The sequence below is a fragment of the Oncorhynchus tshawytscha genome, unplaced genomic scaffold, assembly GCF_018296145.1.
Source record: "Oncorhynchus tshawytscha isolate Ot180627B unplaced genomic scaffold, Otsh_v2.0 Un_scaffold_328_pilon_pilon, whole genome shotgun sequence".
Lineage (NCBI taxonomy): Eukaryota > Metazoa > Chordata > Actinopteri > Salmoniformes > Salmonidae > Oncorhynchus > Oncorhynchus tshawytscha.
This window is the reverse complement of record NW_024609553.1, coordinates 21,421-43,179: the sequence shown is the minus strand read 5'-3', so window position 1 is coordinate 43,179 and position 21,759 is coordinate 21,421. Positions and strand designations below refer to the sequence as shown.

Here is a 21,759-nt window from a genome sequence, read left to right as displayed (position 1 = left end):
CCTTTTATGATTCAGGACTCTTGGTCTGTAACCCCTCCTTCACCTGCTGCTTTTAGTTGCTCCTCCCCAAGTCTTTGTTCCCCTGCCCCGACCACTTCCCACCCTTCCCCGTTTTCTGCAACATGGCCTGGCCAAGGATACTTATAACTAACTCCCCAATTAGTAGAGGGAGAGAGAGTCTGAGTCTGACTTTGATATGTCTGTTTAAAATGTTGTGACATTCAAGTTTGTTATGTTTAATACAACTGGACTAAAATTGAACCCAAGTCTCTCTCCAATTCATTTGTAGATATTGAATAAAGTTGGACTCAGAGTGCAACCTTGTCTCACTCCCCAATTCATTTCTAAACTTTGAATAAAGTTGAACTCAGACTGCAACCGTGCCTAACTCGCCAATTATTTGTCTACATGTTGAATAAAGTTGGTCTCAGGCTGCAACCTTGTCTCACTCCCCATTTCAAAATAAGGAAGGCTTCACAAATGTTCCTGTCATTCTACTGTAGACTGAGCTTCTCTCATCCAGCATTTCCCCTCCTCCTTAGACTAGACTGAGGGGAATGGACAATTTATTATCCCCGGGTCACTACCGCCCAATCTTCTCTGTATGGTTCCAATTTCTCTGTGTCTCAACGTGTGAGGAAAATAAGGAGCGCTTCACGGATTTGCGTGTCATCCTTTCGCAGGGGCCATGCTAATCTTCTCTGTATCGATCCAATTTTAGTATATGTGCTGCCAAAGCGAGCACAACACAAAGCTATGAGAGGCCCTCATATATAGATCACATCCCCTCTGAAGGTTCTGGTCATGGTTGGGGTCAAACAGAGTTCAGACCCTCAAAAACCACCCCTAGAATATTGCTGTGATGTTTCAACTTTATTTGGAGATGTAGAACTTGAAATAGAATTGACTTTAGATTTTTTAAAGATTGATCTTAGACTAAAATATAGTTTATAAAAACAAAGCCTTTTATGATTCAGGACTCTTGGTCTGTAACCCCTCCTTCACCTGCTGCTTTTAGTTGCTCCTCCCCAAGTCTTTGTTCCCCTGCCCCGACCACTTCCCACCCTTCCCCGTTTTCTGCAACATGGCCTGGCCAAGGATACTTATAACTAACTCCCCAATTAGTAGAGGGAGAGAGAGTCTGAGTCTGACTTTGATATGTCTGTTTAAAATGTTGTGACATTCAAGTTTGTTATGTTTAATACAACTGGACTAAAATTGAACCCAAGTCTCTCTCCAATTCATTTGTAGATATTGAATAAAGTTGGACTCAGAGTGCAACCTTGTCTCACTCCCCAATTCATTTCTAAACTTTGAATAAAGTTGAACTCAGACTGCAACCGTGCCTAACTCGCCAATTATTTGTCTACATGTTGAATAAAGTTGGTCTCAGGCTGCAACCTTGTCTCACTCCCCATTTCAAAATAAGGAAGGCTTCACAAATGTTCCTGTCATTCTACTGTAGACTGAGCTTCTCTCATCCAGCATTTCCCCTCCTCCTTAGACTAGACTGAGGGGAATGGACAATTTATTATCCCCGGGTCACTACCGCCCAATCTTCTCTGTATGGTTCCAATTTCTCTGTGTCTCAACGTGTGAGGAAAATAAGGAGCGCTTCACGGATTTGCGTGTCATCCTTTCGCAGGGGCCATGCTAATCTTCTCTGTATCGATCCAATTTTAGTATATGTGCTGCCAAAGCGAGCACAACACAAAGCTATGAGAGGCCCTCATATATAGATCACATCCCCTCTGAAGGTTCTGGTCATGGTTGGGGTCAAACAGAGTTCAGACCCTCAAAACCACCCCTAGAATATTGCTGTGATGTTTCAACTTTATTTGGAGATGTAGAACTTGAAATAGAATTGACTTTAGATTTTTTAAAGATTGATCTTAGACTAAAATATAGTTTATAAAAACAAAGCCTTTTATGATTCAGGACTCTTGGTCTGTAACCCCTCCTTCACCTGCTGCTTTTAGTTGCTCCTCCCCAAGTCTTTGTTCCCCTGCCCCGACCACTTCCCACCCTTCCCCCGTTTTCTGCAACATGGCCTGGCCAAGGATACTTATAACTAACTCCCCAATTAGTAGAGGGAGAGAGAGTCTGAGTCTGACTTTGATATGTCTGTTTAAAATGTTGTGACATTCAAGTTTGTTATGTTTAATACAACTGGACTAAAATTGAACCCAAGTCTCTCTCCAATTCATTTGTAGATATTGAATAAAGTTGGACTCAGAGTGCAACCTTGTCTCACTCCCCAATTCATTTCTAAACTTTGAATAAAGTTGAACTCAGACTGCAACCGTGCCTAACTCGCCAATTATTTGTCTACATGTTGAATAAAGTTGGTCTCAGGCTGCAACCTTGTCTCACTCCCCATTTCAAAATAAGGAAGGCTTCACAAATGTTCCTGTCATTCTACTGTAGACTGAGCTTCTCTCATCCAGCATTTCCCCTCCTCCTTAGACTAGACTGAGGGGAATGGACAATTTATTATCCCCGGGTCACTACCGCCCAATCTTCTCTGTATGGTTCCAATTTCTCTGTGTCTCAACGTGTGAGGAAAATAAGGAGCGCTTCACGGATTTGCGTGTCATCCTTTCGCAGGGGCCATGCTAATCTTCTCTGTATCGATCCAATTTTAGTATATGTGCTGCCAAAGCGAGCACAACACAAAGCTATGAGAGGCCCTCATATATAGATCACATCCCCTCTGAAGGTTCTGGTCATGGTTGGGGTCAAACAGAGTTCAGACCCTCAAAAACCACCCCTAGAATATTGCTGTGATGTTTCAACTTTATTTGGAGATGTAGAACTTGAAATAGAATTGACTTTAGATTTTTTTAAAGATTGATCTTAGACTAAAATATAGTTTATAAAAACAAAGCCTTTTATGATTCAGGACTCTTGGTCTGTAACCCCTCCTTCACCTGCTGCTTTTAGTTGCTCCTCCCCAAGTCTTTGTTCCCCTGCCCCGACCACTTCCCACCCTTCCCCGTTTTCTGCAACATGGCCTGGCCAAGGATACTTATAACTAACTCCCCAATTAGTAGAGGGAGAGAGAGTCTGAGTCTGACTTTGATATGTCTGTTTAAAATGTTGTGACATTCAAGTTTGTTATGTTTAATACAACTGGACTAAAATTGAACCCAAGTCTCTCTCCAATTCATTTGTAGATATTGAATAAAGTTGGACTCAGAGTGCAACCTTGTCTCACTCCCCAATTCATTTCTAAACTTTGAATAAAGTTGAACTCAGACTGCAACCGTGCCTAACTCGCCAATTATTTGTCTACATGTTGAATAAAGTTGGTCTCAGGCTGCAACCTTGTCTCACTCCCCATTTCAAAATAAGGAAGGCTTCACAAATGTTCCTGTCATTCTACTGTAGACTGAGCTTCTCTCATCCAGCATTTCCCCTCCTCCTTAGACTAGACTGAGGGGAATGGACAATTTATTATCCCCGGGTCACTACCGCCCAATCTTCTCTGTATGGTTCCAATTTCTCTGTGTCTCAACGTGTGAGGAAAATAAGGAGCGCTTCACGGATTTGCGTGTCATCCTTTCGCAGGGGCCATGCTAATCTTCTCTGTATCGATCCAATTTTAGTATATGTGCTGCCAAAGCGAGCACAACACAAAGCTATGAGAGGCCCTCATATATAGATCACATCCCCTCTGAAGGTTCTGGTCATGGTTGGGGTCAAACAGAGTTCAGACCCTCAAAACCACCCCTAGAATATTGCTGTGATGTTTCAACTTTATTTGGAGATGTAGAACTTGAAATAGAATTGACTTTAGATTTTTTTAAAGATTGATCTTAGACTAAAATATAGTTTATAAAAACAAAGCCTTTTATGATTCAGGACTCTTGGTCTGTAACCCCTCCTTCACCTGCTGCTTTTAGTTGCTCCTCCCCAAGTCTTTGTTCCCCTGCCGACCACTTCCCACCCTTCCCCCGTTTTCTGCAACATGGCCTGGCCAAGGATACTTATAACTAACTCCCCAATTAGTAGAGGGAGAGAGAGTCTGAGTCTGACTTTGATATGTCTGTTTAAAATGTTGTGACATTCAAGTTTGTTATGTTTAATACAACTGGACTAAAATTGAACCCAAGTCTCTCTCCAATTCATTTGTAGATATTGAATAAAGTTGGACTCAGAGTGCAACCTTGTCTCACTCCCCAATTCATTTCTAAACTTTGAATAAAGTTGAACTCAGACTGCAACCGTGCCTAACTCGCCAATTATTTGTCTACATGTTGAATAAAGTTGGTCTCAGGCTGCAACCTTGTCTCACTCCCCATTTCAAAATAAGGAAGGCTTCACAAATGTTCCTGTCATTCTACTGTAGACTGAGCTTCTCTCATCCAGCATTTCCCCTCCTCCTTAGACTAGACTGAGGGGAATGGACAATTTATTATCCCCGGGTCACTACCGCCCAATCTTCTCTGTATGGTTCCAATTTCTCTGTGTCTCAACGTGTGAGGAAAATAAGGAGCGCTTCACGGATTTGCGTGTCATCCTTTCGCAGGGGCCATGCTAATCTTCTCTGTATCGATCCAATTTTAGTATATGTGCTGCCAAAGCGAGCACAACACAAAGCTATGAGAGGCCCTCATATATAGATCACATCCCCTCTGAAGGTTCTGGTCATGGTTGGGGTCAAACAGAGTTCAGACCCTCAAAAACCACCCCTAGAATATTGCTGTGATGTTTCAACTTTATTTGGAGATGTAGAACTTGAAATAGAATTGACTTTAGATTTTTTAAAGATTGATCTTAGACTAAAATATAGTTTATAAAAACAAAGCCTTTTATGATTCAGGACTCTTGGTCTGTAACCCCTCCTTCACCTGCTGCTTTTAGTTGCTCCTCCCCAAGTCTTTGTTCCCTGCCCCGACCACTTCCCACCCTTCCCCGTTTTCTGCAACATGGCCTGGCCAAGGATACTTATAACTAACTCCCCAATTAGTAGAGGGAGAGAGAGTCTGAGTCTGACTTTGATATGTCTGTTTAAAATGTTGTGACATTCAAGTTTGTTATGTTTAATACAACTGGACTAAAATTGAACCCAAGTCTCTCTCCAATTCATTTGTAGATATTGAATAAAGTTGGACTCAGAGTGCAACCTTGTCTCACTCCCCAATTCATTTCTAAACTTTGAATAAAGTTGAACTCAGACTGCAACCGTGCCTAACTCGCCAATTATTTGTCTACATGTTGAATAAAGTTGGTCTCAGGCTGCAACCTTGTCTCACTCCCCATTTCAAAATAAGGAAGGCTTCACAAATGTTCCTGTCATTCTACTGTAGACTGAGCTTCTCTCATCCAGCATTTCCCTCCTCCTTAGACTAGACTGAGGGGAATGGACAATTTATTATCCCCGGGTCACTACCGCCCAATCTTCTCTGTATGGTTCCAATTTCTCTGTGTCTCAACGTGTGAGGAAAATAAGGAGCGCTTCACGGATTTGCGTGTCATCCTTTCGCAGGGGCCATGCTAATCTTCTCTGTATCGATCCAATTTTAGTATATGTGCTGCCAAAGCGAGCACAACACAAAGCTATGAGAGGCCCTCATATATAGATCACATCCCCTCTGAAGGTTCTGGTCATGGTTGGGGTCAAACAGAGTTCAGACCCTCAAAACCACCCCTAGAATATTGCTGTGATGTTTCAACTTTATTTGGAGATGTAGAACTTGAAATAGAATTGACTTTAGATTTTTTTAAAGATTGATCTTAGACTAAAATATAGTTTATAAAAACAAAGCCTTTTATGATTCAGGACTCTTGGTCTGTAACCCCTCCTTCACCTGCTGCTTTTAGTTGCTCCTCCCCAAGTCTTTGTTCCCCTGCCCCCACCACTTCCCACCCTTCCCCGTTTTCTGCAACATGGCCTGGCCAAGGATACTTATAACTAACTCCCCAATTAGTAGAGGGAGAGAGAGTCTGAGTCTGACTTTGATATGTCTGTTTAAAATGTTGTGACATTCAAGTTTGTTATGTTTAATACAACTGGACTAAAATTGAACCCAAGTCTCTCTCCAATTCATTTGTAGATATTGAATAAAGTTGGACTCAGAGTGCAACCTTGTCTCACTCCCCAATTCATTTCTAAACTTTGAATAAAGTTGAACTCAGACTGCAACCGTGCCTAACTCGCCAATTATTTGTCTACATGTTGAATAAAGTTGGTCTCAGGCTGCAACCTTGTCTCACTCCCCATTTCAAAATAAGGAAGGCTTCACAAATGTTCCTGTCATTCTACTGTAGACTGAGCTTCTCTCATCCAGCATTTCCCCTCCTCCTTAGACTAGACTGAGGGGAATGGACAATTTATTATCCCCGGGTCACTACCGCCCAATCTTCTCTGTATGGTTCCAATTTCTCTGTGTCTCAACGTGTGAGGAAAATAAGGAGCGCTTCACGGATTTGCGTGTCATCCTTTCGCAGGGGCCATGCTAATCTTCTCTGTATCGATCCAATTTTAGTATATGTGCTGCCAAAGCGAGCACAACACAAAGCTATGAGAGGCCCTCATATATAGATCACATCCCCTCTGAAGGTTCTGGTCATGGTTGGGGTCAAACAGAGTTCAGACCCTCAAAAACCACCCCTAGAATATTGCTGTGATGTTTCAACTTTATTTGGAGATGTAGAACTTGAAATAGAATTGACTTTAGATTTTTTTAAAGATTGATCTTAGACTAAAATATAGTTTATAAAAACAAAGCCTTTTATGATTCAGGACTCTTGGTCTGTAACCCCTCCTTCACCTGCTGCTTTTAGTTGCTCCTCCCCAAGTCTTTGTTCCCCTGCCCCGACCACTTCCCACCCTTCCCCCGTTTTCTGCAACATGGCCTGGCCAAGGATACTTATAACTAACTCCCCAATTAGTAGAGGGAGAGAGAGTCTGAGTCTGACTTTGATATGTCTGTTTAAAATGTTGTGACATTCAAGTTTGTTATGTTTAATACAACTGGACTAAAATTGAACCCAAGTCTCTCTCCAATTCATTTGTAGATATTGAATAAAGTTGGACTCAGAGTGCAACCTTGTCTCACTCCCCAATTCATTTCTAAACTTTGAATAAAGTTGAACTCAGACTGCAACCGTGCCTAACTCGCCAATTATTTGTCTACATGTTGAATAAAGTTGGTCTCAGGCTGCAACCTTGTCTCACTCCCCATTTCAAAATAAGGAAGGCTTCACAAATGTTCCTGTCATTCTACTGTAGACTGAGCTTCTCTCATCCAGCATTTCCCCTCCTCCTTAGACTAGACTGAGGGGAATGGACAATTTATTATCCCCGGGTCACTACCGCCCAATCTTCTCTGTATGGTTCCAATTTCTCTGTGTCTCAACGTGTGAGGAAAATAAGGAGCGCTTCACGGATTTGCGTGTCATCCTTTCGCAGGGGCCATGCTAATCTTCTCTGTATCGATCCAATTTTAGTATATGTGCTGCCAAAGCGAGCACAACACAAAGCTATGAGAGGCCCTCATATATAGATCACATCCCCTCTGAAGGTTCTGGTCATGGTTGGGGTCAAACAGAGTTCAGACCCTCAAAAACCACCCCTAGAATATTGCTGTGATGTTTCAACTTTATTTGGAGATGTAGAACTTGAAATAGAATTGACTTTAGATTTTTTAAAGATTGATCTTAGACTAAAATATAGTTTATAAAAACAAAGCCTTTTATGATTCAGGACTCTTGGTCTGTAACCCCTCCTTCACCTGCTGCTTTTAGTTGCTCCTCCCCAAGTCTTTGTTCCCCTGCCCCGACCACTTCCCACCCTTCCCCCGTTTTCTGCAACATGGCCTGGCCAAGGATACTTATAACTAACTCCCCAATTAGTAGAGGGAGAGAGAGTCTGAGTCTGACTTTGATATGTCTGTTTAAAATGTTGTGACATTCAAGTTTGTTATGTTTAATACAACTGGACTAAAATTGAACCCAAGTCTCTCTCCAATTCATTTGTAGATATTGAATAAAGTTGGACTCAGAGTGCAACCTTGTCTCACTCCCCAATTCATTTCTAAACTTTGAATAAAGTTGAACTCAGACTGCAACCGTGCCTAACTCGCCAATTATTTGTCTACATGTTGAATAAAGTTGGTCTCAGGCTGCAACCTTGTCTCACTCCCCATTTCAAAATAAGGAAGGCTTCACAAATGTTCCTGTCATTCTACTGTAGACTGAGCTTCTCTCATCCAGCATTTCCCCTCCTCCTTAGACTAGACTGAGGGGAATGGACAATTTATTATCCCCGGGTCACTACCGCCCAATCTTCTCTGTATGGTTCCAATTTCTCTGTGTCTCAACGTGTGAGGAAAATAAGGAGCGCTTCACGGATTTGCGTGTCATCCTTTCGCAGGGGCCATGCTAATCTTCTCTGTATCGATCCAATTTTAGTATATGTGCTGCCAAAGCGAGCACAACACAAAGCTATGAGAGGCCCTCATATATAGATCACATCCCCTCTGAAGGTTCTGGTCATGGTTGGGGTCAAACAGAGTTCAGACCCTCAAAAACCACCCCTAGAATATTGCTGTGATGTTTCAACTTTATTTGGAGATGTAGAACTTGAAATAGAATTGACTTTAGATTTTTTAAAGATTGATCTTAGACTAAAATATAGTTTATAAAAACAAAGCCTTTTATGATTCAGGACTCTTGGTCTGTAACCCCTCCTTCACCTGCTGCTTTTAGTTGCTCCTCCCCAAGTCTTTGTTCCCCTGCCCCGACCACCACTTCCCACCCTTCCCCCGTTTTCTGCAACATGGCCTGGCCAAGGATACTTATAACTAACTCCCCAATTAGTAGAGGGAGAGAGAGTCTGAGTCTGACTTTGATATGTCTGTTTAAAATGTTGTGACATTCAAGTTTGTTATGTTTAATACAACTGGACTAAAATTGAACCCAAGTCTCTCTCCAATTCATTTGTAGATATTGAATAAAGTTGGACTCAGAGTGCAACCTTGTCTCACTCCCCAATTCATTTCTAAACTTTGAATAAAGTTGAACTCAGACTGCAACCGTGCCTAACTCGCCAATTATTTGTCTACATGTTGAATAAAGTTGGTCTCAGGCTGCAACCTTGTCTCACTCCCCATTTCAAAATAAGGAAGGCTTCACAAATGTTCCTGTCATTCTACTGTAGACTGAGCTTCTCTCATCCAGCATTTCCCCTCCTCCTTAGACTAGACTGAGGGGAATGGACAATTTATTATCCCCGGGTCACTACCGCCCAATCTTCTCTGTATGGTTCCAATTTCTCTGTGTCTCAACGTGTGAGGAAAATAAGGAGCGCTTCACGGATTTGCGTGTCATCCTTTCGCAGGGGCCATGCTAATCTTCTCTGTATCGATCCAATTTTAGTATATGTGCTGCCAAAGCGAGCACAACACAAAGCTATGAGAGGCCCTCATATATAGATCACATCCCCTCTGAAGGTTCTGGTCATGGTTGGGGTCAAACAGAGTTCAGACCCTCAAAAACCACCCCTAGAATATTGCTGTGATGTTTCAACTTTATTTGGAGATGTAGAACTTGAAATAGAATTGACTTTAGATTTTTTAAAGATTGATCTTAGACTAAAATATAGTTTATAAAAACAAAGCCTTTTATGATTCAGGACTCTTGGTCTGTAACCCCTCCTTCACCTGCTGCTTTTAGTTGCTCCTCCCCAAGTCTTTGTTCCCCTGCCCCGACCACTTCCCACCCTTCCCCGTTTTCTGCAACATGGCCTGGCCAAGGATACTTATAACTAACTCCCCAATTAGTAGAGGGAGAGAGAGTCTGAGTCTGACTTTGATATGTCTGTTTAAAATGTTGTGACATTCAAGTTTGTTATGTTTAATACAACTGGACTAAAATTGAACCCAAGTCTCTCTCCAATTCATTTGTAGATATTGAATAAAGTTGGACTCAGAGTGCAACCTTGTCTCACTCCCCAATTCATTTCTAAACTTTGAATAAAGTTGAACTCAGACTGCAACCGTGCCTAACTCGCCAATTATTTGTCTACATGTTGAATAAAGTTGGTCTCAGGCTGCAACCTTGTCTCACTCCCCATTTCAAAATAAGGAAGGCTTCACAAATGTTCCTGTCATTCTACTGTAGACTGAGCTTCTCTCATCCAGCATTTCCCCTCCTCCTTAGACTAGACTGAGGGGAATGGACAATTTATTATCCCCGGGTCACTACCGCCCAATCTTCTCTGTATGGTTCCAATTTCTCTGTGTCTCAACGTGTGAGGAAAATAAGGAGCGCTTCACGGATTTGCGTGTCATCCTTTCGCAGGGGCCATGCTAATCTTCTCTGTATCGATCCAATTTTAGTATATGTGCTGCCAAAGCGAGCACAACACAAAGCTATGAGAGGCCCTCATATATAGATCACATCCCCTCTGAAGGTTCTGGTCATGGTTGGGGTCAAACAGAGTTCAGACCCTCAAAACCACCCCTAGAATATTGCTGTGATGTTTCAACTTTATTTGGAGATGTAGAACTTGAAATAGAATTGACTTTAGATTTTTTAAAGATTGATCTTAGACTAAAATATAGTTTATAAAAACAAAGCCTTTTATGATTCAGGACTCTTGGTCTGTAACCCCTCCTTCACCTGCTGCTTTTAGTTGCTCCTCCCCAAGTCTTTGTTCCCCTGCCCCGACCACTTCCCACCCTTCCCCCGTTTTCTGCAACATGGCCTGGCCAAGGATACTTATAACTAACTCCCCAATTAGTAGAGGGAGAGAGAGTCTGAGTCTGACTTTGATATGTCTGTTTAAAATGTTGTGACATTCAAGTTTGTTATGTTTAATACAACTGGACTAAAATTGAACCCAAGTCTCTCTCCAATTCATTTGTAGATATTGAATAAAGTTGGACTCAGAGTGCAACTGTCTCACTCCCCAATTCATTTCTAAACTTTGAATAAAGTTGAACTCAGACTGCAACCGTGCCTAACTCGCCAATTATTTGTCTACATGTTGAATAAAGTTGGTCTCAGGCTGCAACCTTGTCTCACTCCCCATTTCAAAATAAGGAAGGCTTCACAAATGTTCCTGTCATTCTACTGTAGACTGAGCTTCTCTCATCCAGCATTTCCCCTCCTCCTTAGACTAGACTGAGGGGAATGGACAATTTATTATCCCCGGGTCACTACCGCCCAATCTTCTCTGTATGGTTCCAATTTCTCTGTGTCTCAACGTGTGAGGAAAATAAGGAGCGCTTCACGGATTTGCGTGTCATCCTTTCGCAGGGGCCATGCTAATCTTCTCTGTATCGATCCAATTTTAGTATATGTGCTGCCAAAGCGAGCACAACACAAAGCTATGAGAGGCCCTCATATATAGATCACATCCCCTCTGAAGGTTCTGGTCATGGTTGGGGTCAAACAGAGTTCAGACCCTCAAAAACCACCCCTAGAATATTGCTGTGATGTTTCAACTTTATTTGGAGATGTAGAACTTGAAATAGAATTGACTTTAGATTTTTTAAAGATTGATCTTAGACTAAAATATAGTTTATAAAAACAAAGCCTTTTATGATTCAGGACTCTTGGTCTGTAACCCCTCCTTCACCTGCTGCTTTTAGTTGCTCCTCCCCAAGTCTTTGTTCCCCTGCCCCGACCACTTCCCACCCTTCCCCCGTTTTCTGCAACATGGCCTGGCCAAGGATACTTATAACTAACTCCCCAATTAGTAGAGGGAGAGAGAGTCTGAGTCTGACTTTGATATGTCTGTTTAAAATGTTGTGACATTCAAGTTTGTTATGTTTAATACAACTGGACTAAAATTGAACCCAAGTCTCTCTCCAATTCATTTGTAGATATTGAATAAAGTTGGACTCAGAGTGCAACCTTGTCTCACTCCCCAATTCATTTCTAAACTTTGAATAAAGTTGAACTCAGACTGCAACCGTGCCTAACTCGCCAATTATTTGTCTACATGTTGAATAAAGTTGGTCTCAGGCTGCAACCTTGTCTCACTCCCCATTTCAAAATAAGGAAGGCTTCACAAATGTTCCTGTCATTCTACTGTAGACTGAGCTTCTCTCATCCAGCATTTCCCCTCCTCCTTAGACTAGACTGAGGGGAATGGACAATTTATTATCCCCGGGTCACTACCGCCCAATCTTCTCTGTATGGTTCCAATTTCTCTGTGTCTCAACGTGTGAGGAAAATAAGGAGCGCTTCACGGATTTGCGTGTCATCCTTTCGCAGGGGCCATGCTAATCTTCTCTGTATCGATCCAATTTTAGTATATGTGCTGCCAAAGCGAGCACAACACAAAGCTATGAGAGGCCCTCATATATAGATCACATCCCCTCTGAAGGTTCTGGTCATGGTTGGGGTCAAACAGAGTTCAGACCCTCAAAAACCACCCCTAGAATATTGCTGTGATGTTTCAACTTTATTTGGAGATGTAGAACTTGAAATAGAATTGACTTTAGATTTTTTAAAAGATTGATCTTAGACTAAAATATAGTTTATAAAAACAAAGCCTTTTATGATTCAGGACTCTTGGTCTGTAACCCCTCCTTCACCTGCTGCTTTTAGTTGCTCCTCCCCAAGTCTTTGTTCCCCTGCCCCGACCACTTCCCACCCTTCCCCCGTTTTCTGCAACATGGCCTGGCCAAGGATACTTATAACTAACTCCCCAATTAGTAGAGGGAGAGAGAGTCTGAGTCTGACTTTGATATGTCTGTTTAAAATGTTGTGACATTCAAGTTTGTTATGTTTAATACAACTGGACTAAAATTGAACCCAAGTCTCTCTCCAATTCATTTGTAGATATTGAATAAAGTTGGACTCAGAGTGCAACCTTGTCTCACTCCCCAATTCATTTCTAAACTTTGAATAAAGTTGAACTCAGACTGCAACCAACCGTGCCTAACTCGCCAATTATTTGTCTACATGTTGAATAAAGTTGGTCTCAGGCTGCAACCTTGTCTCACTCCCCATTTCAAAATAAGGAAGGCTTCACAAATGTTCCTGTCATTCTACTGTAGACTGAGCTTCTCTCATCCAGCATTTCCCCTCCTCCTTAGACTAGACTGAGGGGAATGGACAATTTATTATCCCCGGGTCACTACCGCCCAATCTTCTCTGTATGGTTCCAATTTCTCTGTGTCTCAACGTGTGAGGAAAATAAGGAGCGCTTCACGGATTTGCGTGTCATCCTTTCGCAGGGGCCATGCTAATCTTCTCTGTATCGATCCAATTTTAGTATATGTGCTGCCAAAGCGAGCACAACACAAAGCTATGAGAGGCCCTCATATATAGATCACATCCCCTCTGAAGGTTCTGGTCATGGTTGGGGTCAAACAGAGTTCAGACCCTCAAAAACCACCCCTAGAATATTGCTGTGATGTTTCAACTTTATTTGGAGATGTAGAACTTGAAATAGAATTGACTTTAGATTTTTTAAAGATTGATCTTAGACTAAAATATAGTTTATAAAAACAAAGCCTTTTATGATTCAGGACTCTTGGTCTGTAACCCCTCCTTCACCTGCTGCTTTTAGTTGCTCCTCCCCAAGTCTTTGTTCCCCTGCCCCGACCACTTCCCACCCTTCCCCCGTTTTCTGCAACATGGCCTGGCCAAGGATACTTATAACTAACTCCCCAATTAGTAGAGGGAGAGAGAGTCTGAGTCTGACTTTGATATGTCTGTTTAAAATGTTGTGACATTCAAGTTTGTTATGTTTAATACAACTGGACTAAAATTGAACCCAAGTCTCTCTCCAATTCATTTGTAGATATTGAATAAAGTTGGACTCAGAGTGCAACCTTGTCTCACTCCCCAATTCATTTCTAAACTTTGAATAAAGTTGAACTCAGACTGCAACCGTGCCTAACTCGCCAATTATTTGTCTACATGTTGAATAGTTGGTCTCAGGCTGCAACCTTGTCTCACTCCCCATTTCAAAATAAGGAAGGCTTCACAAATGTTCCTGTCATTCTACTGTAGACTGAGCTTCTCTCATCCAGCATTTCCCCTCCTCCTTAGACTAGACTGAGGGGAATGGACAATTTATTATCCCCGGGTCACTACCGCCCAATCTTCTCTGTATGGTTCCAATTTCTCTGTGTCTCAACGTGTGAGGAAAATAAGGAGCGCTTCACGGATTTGCGTGTCATCCTTTCGCAGGGGCCATGCTAATCTTCTCTGTATCGATCCAATTTTAGTATATGTGCTGCCAAAGCGAGCACAACACAAAGCTATGAGAGGCCCTCATATATAGATCACATCCCCTCTGAAGGTTCTGGTCATGGTTGGGGTCAAACAGAGTTCAGACCCTCAAAAACCACCCCTAGAATATTGCTGTGATGTTTCAACTTTATTTGGAGATGTAGAACTTGAAATAGAATTGACTTTAGATTTTTTTAAAGATTGATCTTAGACTAAAATATAGTTTATAAAAACAAAGCCTTTTATGATTCAGGACTCTTGGTCTGTAACCCCTCCTTCACCTGCTGCTTTTAGTTGCTCCTCCCCAAGTCTTTGTTCCCCTGCCCCACCACTTCCCACCCTTCCCCGTTTTCTGCAACATGGCCTGGCCAAGGATACTTATAACTAACTCCCCAATTAGTAGAGGGAGAGAGAGTCTGAGTCTGACTTTGATATGTCTGTTTAAAATGTTGTGACATTCAAGTTTGTTATGTTTAATACAACTGGACTAAAATTGAACCCAAGTCTCTCTCCAATTCATTTGTAGATATTGAATAAAGTTGGACTCAGAGTGCAACCTTGTCTCACTCCCCAATTCATTTCTAAACTTTGAATAAAGTTGAACTCAGACTGCAACCGTGCCTAACTCGCCAATTATTTGTCTACATGTTGAATAAAGTTGGTCTCAGGCTGCAACCTTGTCTCACTCCCATTTCAAAATAAGGAAGGCTTCACAAATGTTCCTGTCATTCTACTGTAGACTGAGCTTCTCTCATCCAGCATTTCCCCTCCTCCTTAGACTAGACTGAGGGGAATGGACAATTTATTATCCCCGGGTCACTACCGCCCAATCTTCTCTGTATGGTTCCAATTTCTCTGTGTCTCAACGTGTGAGGAAAATAAGGAGCGCTTCACGGATTTGCGTGTCATCCTTTCGCAGGGGCCATGCTAATCTTCTCTGTATCGATCCAATTTTAGTATATGTGCTGCCAAAGCGAGCACAACACAAAGCTATGAGAGGCCCTCATATATAGATCACATCCCCTCTGAAGGTTCTGGTCATGGTTGGGGTCAAACAGAGTTCAGACCCTCAAAAACCACCCCTAGAATATTGCTGTGATGTTTCAACTTTATTTGGAGATGTAGAACTTGAAATAGAATTGACTTTAGATTTTTTTAAAGATTGATCTTAGACTAAAATATAGTTTATAAAAACAAAGCCTTTTATGATTCAGGACTCTTGGTCTGTAACCCCTCCTTCACCTGCTGCTTTTAGTTGCTCCTCCCCAAGTCTTTGTTCCCCTGCCCCGACCACTTCCCACCCTTCCCCCGTTTTCTGCAACATGGCCTGGCCAAGGATACTTATAACTAACTCCCCAATTAGTAGAGGGAGAGAGAGTCTGAGTCTGACTTTGATATGTCTGTTTAAAATGTTGTGACATTCAAGTTTGTTATGTTTAATACAACTGGACTAAAATTGAACCCAAGTCTCTCTCCAATTCATTTGTAGATATTGAATAAAGTTGGACTCAGAGTGCAACCTTGTCTCACTCCCCAATTCATTTCTAAACTTTGAATAAAGTTGAACTCAGACTGCAACCGTGCCTAACTCGCCAATTATTTGTCTACATGTTGAATAAAGTTGGTCTCAGGCTGCAACCTTGTCTCACTCCCCATTTCAAAATAAGGAAGGCTTCACAAATGTTCCTGTCATTCTACTGTAGACTGAGCTTCTCTCATCCAGCATTTCCCCTCCTCCTTAGACTAGACTGAGGGGAATGGACAATTTATTATCCCCGGGTCACTACCGCCCAATCTTCTCTGTATGGTTCCAATTTCTCTGTGTCTCAACGTGTGAGGAAAATAAGGAGCGCTTCACGGATTTGCGTGTCATCCTTTCGCAGGGGCCATGCTAATCTTCTCTGTATCGATCCAATTTTAGTATATGTGCTGCCAAAGCGAGCACAACACAAAGCTATGAGAGGCCCTCATATATAGATCACATCCCCTCTGAAGGTTCTGGTCATGGTTGGGGTCAAACAGAGTTCAGACCCTCAAAAACCACCCCTAGAATATTGCTGTGATGTTTCAACTTTATTTGGAGATGTAGAACTTGAAATAGAATTGACTTTAGATTTTTTAAAGATTGATCTTAGACTAAAATATAGTTTATAAAAACAAAGCCTTTTATGATTCAGGACTCTTGGTCTGTAACCCCTCCTTCACCTGCTGCTTTTAGTTGCTCCTCCCCAAGTCTTTGTTCCCCTGCCCCGACCACTTCCCACCCTTCCCCCGTTTTCTGCAACATGGCCTGGCCAAGGATACTTATAACTAACTCCCCAATTAGTAGAGGGAGAGAGAGTCTGAGTCTGACTTTGATATGTCTGTTTAAAATGTTGTGACATTCAAGTTTGTTATGTTTAATACAACTGGACTAAAATTGAACCCAAGTCTCTCTCCAATTCATTTGTAGATATTGAATAAAGTTGGACTCAGAGTGCAACCTTGTCTCACTCCCCAATTCATTTCTAAACTTTGAATAAAGTTGAACTCAGACTGCAACCGTGCCTAACTCGCCAATTATTTGTCTACATGTTGAATAAAGTTGGTCTCAGGCTGCAACCTTGTCTCACTCCCCATTTCAAAATAAGGAAGGCTTCACAAATGTTCCTGTCATTCTACTGTAGACTGAGCTTCTCTCATCCAGCATTTCCCCTCCTCCTTAGACTAGACTGAGGGGAATGGACAATTTATTATCCCCGGGTCACTACCGCCCAATCTTCTCTGTATGGTTCCAATTTCTCTGTGTCTCAACGTGTGAGGAAAATAAGGAGCGCTTCACGGATTTGCGTGTCATCCTTTCGCAGGGGCCATGCTAATCTTCTCTGTATCGATCCAATTTTAGTATATGTGCTGCCAAAGCGAGCACAACACAAAGCTATGAGAGGCCCTCATATATAGATCACATCCCCTCTGAAGGTTCTGGTCATGGTTGGGGTCAAACAGAGTTCAGACCCTCAAAAACCACCCCTAGAATATTGCTGTGATGTTTCAACTTTATTTGGAGATGTAGAACTTGAAATAGAATTGACTTTAGATTTTTTAAAGATTGATCTTAGACTAAAATATAGTTTATAAAAACAAAGCCTTTTATGATTCAGGACTCTTGGTCTGTAACCCCTCCTTCACCTGCTGCTTTTAGTTGCTCCTCCCCAAGTCTTTGTTCCCCTGCCCCGACCACCACTTCCCACCCTTCCCCCGTTTTCTGCAACATGGCCTGGCCAAGGATACTTATAACTAACTCCCCAATTAGTAGAGGGAGAGAGAGTCTGAGTCTGACTTTGATATGTCTGTTTAAAATGTTGTGACATTCAAGTTTGTTATGTTTAATACAACTGGACTAAAATTGAACCCAAGTCTCTCTCCAATTCATTTGTAGATATTGAATAAAGTTGGACTCAGAGTGCAACCTTGTCTCACTCCCCAATTCATTTCTAAACTTTGAATAAAGTTGAACTCAGACTGCAACCGTGCCTAACTCGCCAATTATTTGTCTACATGTTGAATAAAGTTGGTCTCAGGCTGCAACCTTGTCTCACTCCCCATTTCAAAATAAGGAAGGCTTCACAAATGTTCCTGTCATTCTACTGTAGACTGAGCTTCTCTCATCCAGCATTTCCCCTCCTCCTTAGACTAGACTGAGGGGAATGGACAATTTATTATCCCCGGGTCACTACCGCCCAATCTTCTCTGTATGGTTCCAATTTCTCTGTGTCTCAACGTGTGAGGAAAATAAGGAGCGCTTCACGGATTTGCGTGTCATCCTTTCGCAGGGGCCATGCTAATCTTCTCTGTATCGATCCAATTTTAGTAGTATATGTGCTGCAAAGCGAGCACAACACAAAGCTATGAGAGGCCCTCATATATAGATCACATCCCCTCTGAAGGTTCTGGTCATGGTTGGGGTCAAACAGAGTTCAGACCCTCAAAAACCACCCCTAGAATATTGCTGTGATGTTTCAACTTTATTTGGAGATGTAGAACTTGAAATAGAATTGACTTTAGATTTTTTAAAGATTGATCTTAGACTAAAATATAGTTTATAAAAACAAAGCCTTTTATGATTCAGGACTCTTGGTCTGTAACCCCTCCTTCACCTGCTGCTTTTAGTTGCTCCTCCCCAAGTCTTTGTTCCCTGCCCCGACCACTTCCCACCCTTCCCCCGTTTTCTGCAACATGGCCTGGCCAAGGATACTTATAACTAACTCCCCAATTAGTAGAGGGAGAGAGAGTCTGAGTCTGACTTTGATATGTCTGTTTAAAATGTTGTGACATTCAAGTTTGTTATGTTTAATACAACTGGACTAAAATTGAACCCAAGTCTCTCTCCAATTCATTTGTAGATATTGAATAAAGTTGGACTCAGAGTGCAACCTTGTCTCACTCCCCAATTCATTTCTAAACTTTGAATAAAGTTGAACTCAGACTGCAACCGTGCCTAACTCGCCAATTATTTGTCTACATGTTGAATAAAGTTGGTCTCAGGCTGCAACCTTGTCTCACTCCCCATTTCAAAATAAGGAAGGCTTCACAAATGTTCCTGTCATTCTACTGTAGACTGAGCTTCTCTCATCCAGCATTTCCCCTCCTCCTTAGACTAGACTGAGGGGAATGGACAATTTATTATCCCCGGGTCACTACCGCCCAATCTTCTCTGTATGGTTCCAATTTCTCTGTGTCTCAACGTGTGAGGAAAATAAGGAGCGCTTCACGGATTTGCGTGTCATCCTTTCGCAGGGGCCATGCTAATCTTCTCTGTATCGATCCAATTTTAGTATATGTGCTGCCAAAGCGAGCACAACACAAAGCTATGAGAGGCCCTCATATATAGATCACATCCCCTCTGAAGGTTCTGGTCATGGTTGGGGTCAAACAGAGTTCAGACCCTCAAAAACCACCCCTAGAATATTGCTGTGATGTTTCAACTTTATTTGGAGATGTAGAACTTGAAATAGAATTGACTTTAGATTTTTTAAAGATTGATCTTAGACTAAAATATAGTTTATAAAAACAAAGCCTTTTATGATTCAGGACTCTTGGTCTGTAACCCCTCCTTCACCTGCTGCTTTTAGTTGCTCCTCCCCAAGTCTTTGTTCCCCTGCCCCGACCACTTCCCACCCTTCCCCTTTTCTGCAACATGGCCTGGCCAAGGATACTTATAACTAACTCCCCAATTAGTAGAGGGAGAGAGAGTCTGAGTCTGACTTTGATATGTCTGTTTAAAATGTTGTGACATTCAAGTTTGTTATGTTTAATACAACTGGACTAAAATTGAACCCAAGTCTCTCTCCAATTCATTTGTAGATATTGAATAAAGTTGGACTCAGAGTGCAACCTTGTCTCACTCCCCAATTCATTTCTAAACTTTGAATAAAGTTGAACTCAGACTGCAACCGTGCCTAACTCGCCAATTATTTGTCTACATGTTGAATAAAGTTGGTCTCAGGCTGCAACCTTGTCTCACTCCCCATTTCAAAATAAGGAAGGCTTCACAAATGTTCCTGTCATTCTACTGTAGACTGAGCTTCTCTCATCCAGCATTTCCCCTCCTCCTTAGACTAGACTGAGGGGAATGGACAATTTATTATCCCCGGGTCACTACCGCCCAATCTTCTCTGTATGGTTCCAATTTCTCTGTGTCTCAACGTGTGAGGAAAATAAGGAGCGCTTCACGGATTTGCGTGTCATCCTTTCGCAGGGGCCATGCTAATCTTCTCTGTATCGATCCAATTTTAGTATATGTGCTGCCAAAGCGAGCACAACACAAAGCTATGAGAGGCCCTCATATATAGATCACATCCCCTCTGAAGGTTCTGGTCATGGTTGGGGTCAAACAGAGTTCAGACCCTCAAAAACCACCCCTAGAATATTGCTGTGATGTTTCAACTTTATTTGGAGATGTAGAACTTGAAATAGAATTGACTTTAGATTTTTTAAAGATTGATCTTAGACTAAAATATAGTTTATAAAAACAAAGCCTTTTATGATTCAGGACTCTTGGTCTGTAACCCCTCCTTCACCTGCTGCTTTTAGTTGCTCCTCCCCAAGTCTTTGTTCCCCTGCCCCGACCACTTCCCACCCTTCCCCGTTTTCTGCAACATGGCCTGGCCAAGGATACTTATAACTAACTCCCCAATTAGTAGAGGGAGAGAGAGTCTGAGTCTGACTTTGATATGTCTGTTTAAAATGTTGTGACATTCAAGTTTGTTATGTTTAATACAACTGGACTAAAATTGAACCCAAGTCTCTCTCCAATTCATTTGTAGATATTGAATAAAGTTGGACTCAGAGTGCAACCTTGTCTCACTCCCCAATTCATTTCTAAACTTTGAATAAAGTTGAACTCAGACTGCAACCGTGCCTAACTCGCCAATTATTTGTCTACATGTTGAATAAAGTTGGTCTCAGGCTGCAACCTTGTCTCACTCCCCATTTCAAAATAAGGAAGGCTTCACAAATGTTCCTGTCATTCTACTGTAGACTGAGCTTCTCTCATCCAGCATTTCCCCTCCTCCTTAGACTAGACTGAGGGGAATGGACAATTTATTATCCCCGGGTCACTACCGCCCAATCTTCTCTGTATGGTTCCAATTTCTCTGTGTCTCAACGTGTGAGGAAAATAAGGAGCGCTTCACGGATTTGCGTGTCATCCTTTCGCAGGGGCCATGCTAATCTTCTCTGTATCGATCCAATTTTAGTATATGTGCTGCCAAAGCGAGCACAACACAAAGCTATGAGAGGCCCTCATATATAGATCACATCCCCTCTGAAGGTTCTGGTCATGGTTGGGGTCAAACAGAGTTCAGACCCTCAAAAACCACCCCTAGAATATTGCTGTGATGTTTCAACTTTATTTGGAGATGTAGAACTTGAAATAGAATTGACTTTAGATTTTTTAAAGATTGATCTTAGACTAAAATATAGTTTATAAAAACAAAGCCTTTTATGATTCAGGACTCTTGGTCTGTAACCCCTCCTTCACCTGCTGCTTTTAGTTGCTCCTCCCCAAGTCTTTGTTCCCCTGCCCCGACCACTTCCCACCCTTCCCCCGTTTTCTGCAACATGGCCTGGCCAAGGATACTTATAACTAACTCCCCAATTAGTAGAGGGAGAGAGAGTCTGAGTCTGACTTTGATATGTCTGTTTAAAATGTTGTGACATTCAAGTTTGTTATGTTTAATACAACTGGACTAAAATTGAACCCAAGTCTCTCTCCAATTCATTTGTAGATATTGAATAAAGTTGGACTCAGAGTGCAACCTTGTCTCACTCCCCAATTCATTTCTAAACTTTGAATAAAGTTGAACTCAGACTGCAACCGTGCCTAACTCGCCAATTATTTGTCTACATGTTGAATAAAGTTGGTCTCAGGCTGCAACCTTGTCTCACTCCCCATTTCAAAATAAGGAAGGCTTCACAAATGTTCCTGTCATTCTACTGTAGACTGAGCTTCTCTCATCCAGCATTTCCCCTCCTCCTTAGACTAGACTGAGGGGAATGGACAATTTATTATCCCCG

At 41.9% G+C, this 21,759-nt stretch overlaps 22 non-coding genes across 22 annotated transcripts; all 22 read right to left on the bottom strand.

The window, feature by feature from the left end:
• Window positions 1–638: 638 nt before the first annotated feature.
• Window positions 639–745, bottom strand: LOC121845128. Its single transcript, XR_006082381.1, has one exon. It is a non-coding gene; the product is annotated as a U6 spliceosomal RNA (small nuclear RNA).
• An 855-nt stretch (window positions 746–1,600) lies between these two features.
• On the bottom strand, window positions 1,601–1,707 carry LOC121845127. Its single transcript, XR_006082380.1, has one exon. It is a non-coding gene; the product is annotated as a U6 spliceosomal RNA (small nuclear RNA).
• An 855-nt stretch (window positions 1,708–2,562) lies between these two features.
• On the bottom strand, window positions 2,563–2,669 carry LOC121845126. The gene has a single exon (XR_006082379.1). It is a non-coding gene; the product is annotated as a U6 spliceosomal RNA (small nuclear RNA).
• Window positions 2,670–3,525: 856 nt separating this feature from the next.
• On the bottom strand, window positions 3,526–3,632 carry LOC121845125. The gene has a single exon (XR_006082378.1). It is a non-coding gene; the product is annotated as a U6 spliceosomal RNA (small nuclear RNA).
• Window positions 3,633–4,486: 854 nt separating this feature from the next.
• On the bottom strand, window positions 4,487–4,593 carry LOC121845124. The gene has a single exon (XR_006082377.1). It is a non-coding gene; the product is annotated as a U6 spliceosomal RNA (small nuclear RNA).
• An 853-nt stretch (window positions 4,594–5,446) lies between these two features.
• LOC121845123 lies at window positions 5,447–5,553 on the bottom strand. Its single transcript, XR_006082376.1, has one exon. It is a non-coding gene; the product is annotated as a U6 spliceosomal RNA (small nuclear RNA).
• Window positions 5,554–6,408: 855 nt separating this feature from the next.
• LOC121845122 lies at window positions 6,409–6,515 on the bottom strand. Its single transcript, XR_006082375.1, has one exon. It is a non-coding gene; the product is annotated as a U6 spliceosomal RNA (small nuclear RNA).
• An 857-nt stretch (window positions 6,516–7,372) lies between these two features.
• On the bottom strand, window positions 7,373–7,479 carry LOC121845121. The gene has a single exon (XR_006082374.1). It is a non-coding gene; the product is annotated as a U6 spliceosomal RNA (small nuclear RNA).
• An 856-nt stretch (window positions 7,480–8,335) lies between these two features.
• Window positions 8,336–8,442, bottom strand: LOC121845120. The gene has a single exon (XR_006082373.1). It is a non-coding gene; the product is annotated as a U6 spliceosomal RNA (small nuclear RNA).
• An 859-nt stretch (window positions 8,443–9,301) lies between these two features.
• On the bottom strand, window positions 9,302–9,408 carry LOC121845118. The gene has a single exon (XR_006082371.1). It is a non-coding gene; the product is annotated as a U6 spliceosomal RNA (small nuclear RNA).
• An 855-nt stretch (window positions 9,409–10,263) lies between these two features.
• On the bottom strand, window positions 10,264–10,370 carry LOC121845117. The gene has a single exon (XR_006082370.1). It is a non-coding gene; the product is annotated as a U6 spliceosomal RNA (small nuclear RNA).
• Window positions 10,371–11,223: 853 nt separating this feature from the next.
• LOC121845116 lies at window positions 11,224–11,330 on the bottom strand. Its single transcript, XR_006082369.1, has one exon. It is a non-coding gene; the product is annotated as a U6 spliceosomal RNA (small nuclear RNA).
• An 856-nt stretch (window positions 11,331–12,186) lies between these two features.
• On the bottom strand, window positions 12,187–12,293 carry LOC121845115. The gene has a single exon (XR_006082368.1). It is a non-coding gene; the product is annotated as a U6 spliceosomal RNA (small nuclear RNA).
• Window positions 12,294–13,154: 861 nt separating this feature from the next.
• LOC121845114 lies at window positions 13,155–13,261 on the bottom strand. Its single transcript, XR_006082367.1, has one exon. It is a non-coding gene; the product is annotated as a U6 spliceosomal RNA (small nuclear RNA).
• Window positions 13,262–14,115: 854 nt separating this feature from the next.
• LOC121845113 lies at window positions 14,116–14,222 on the bottom strand. The gene has a single exon (XR_006082366.1). It is a non-coding gene; the product is annotated as a U6 spliceosomal RNA (small nuclear RNA).
• Window positions 14,223–15,076: 854 nt separating this feature from the next.
• On the bottom strand, window positions 15,077–15,183 carry LOC121845112. Its single transcript, XR_006082365.1, has one exon. It is a non-coding gene; the product is annotated as a U6 spliceosomal RNA (small nuclear RNA).
• An 857-nt stretch (window positions 15,184–16,040) lies between these two features.
• LOC121845111 lies at window positions 16,041–16,147 on the bottom strand. Its single transcript, XR_006082364.1, has one exon. It is a non-coding gene; the product is annotated as a U6 spliceosomal RNA (small nuclear RNA).
• An 856-nt stretch (window positions 16,148–17,003) lies between these two features.
• LOC121845110 lies at window positions 17,004–17,110 on the bottom strand. The gene has a single exon (XR_006082363.1). It is a non-coding gene; the product is annotated as a U6 spliceosomal RNA (small nuclear RNA).
• An 859-nt stretch (window positions 17,111–17,969) lies between these two features.
• On the bottom strand, window positions 17,970–18,078 carry LOC121845085. The gene has a single exon (XR_006082338.1). It is a non-coding gene; the product is annotated as a U6 spliceosomal RNA (small nuclear RNA).
• Window positions 18,079–18,933: 855 nt separating this feature from the next.
• Window positions 18,934–19,040, bottom strand: LOC121845109. The gene has a single exon (XR_006082362.1). It is a non-coding gene; the product is annotated as a U6 spliceosomal RNA (small nuclear RNA).
• An 854-nt stretch (window positions 19,041–19,894) lies between these two features.
• LOC121845107 lies at window positions 19,895–20,001 on the bottom strand. The gene has a single exon (XR_006082360.1). It is a non-coding gene; the product is annotated as a U6 spliceosomal RNA (small nuclear RNA).
• An 855-nt stretch (window positions 20,002–20,856) lies between these two features.
• Window positions 20,857–20,963, bottom strand: LOC121845106. Its single transcript, XR_006082359.1, has one exon. It is a non-coding gene; the product is annotated as a U6 spliceosomal RNA (small nuclear RNA).
• Between the last annotated feature and the right edge of the window lie 796 nt (window positions 20,964–21,759).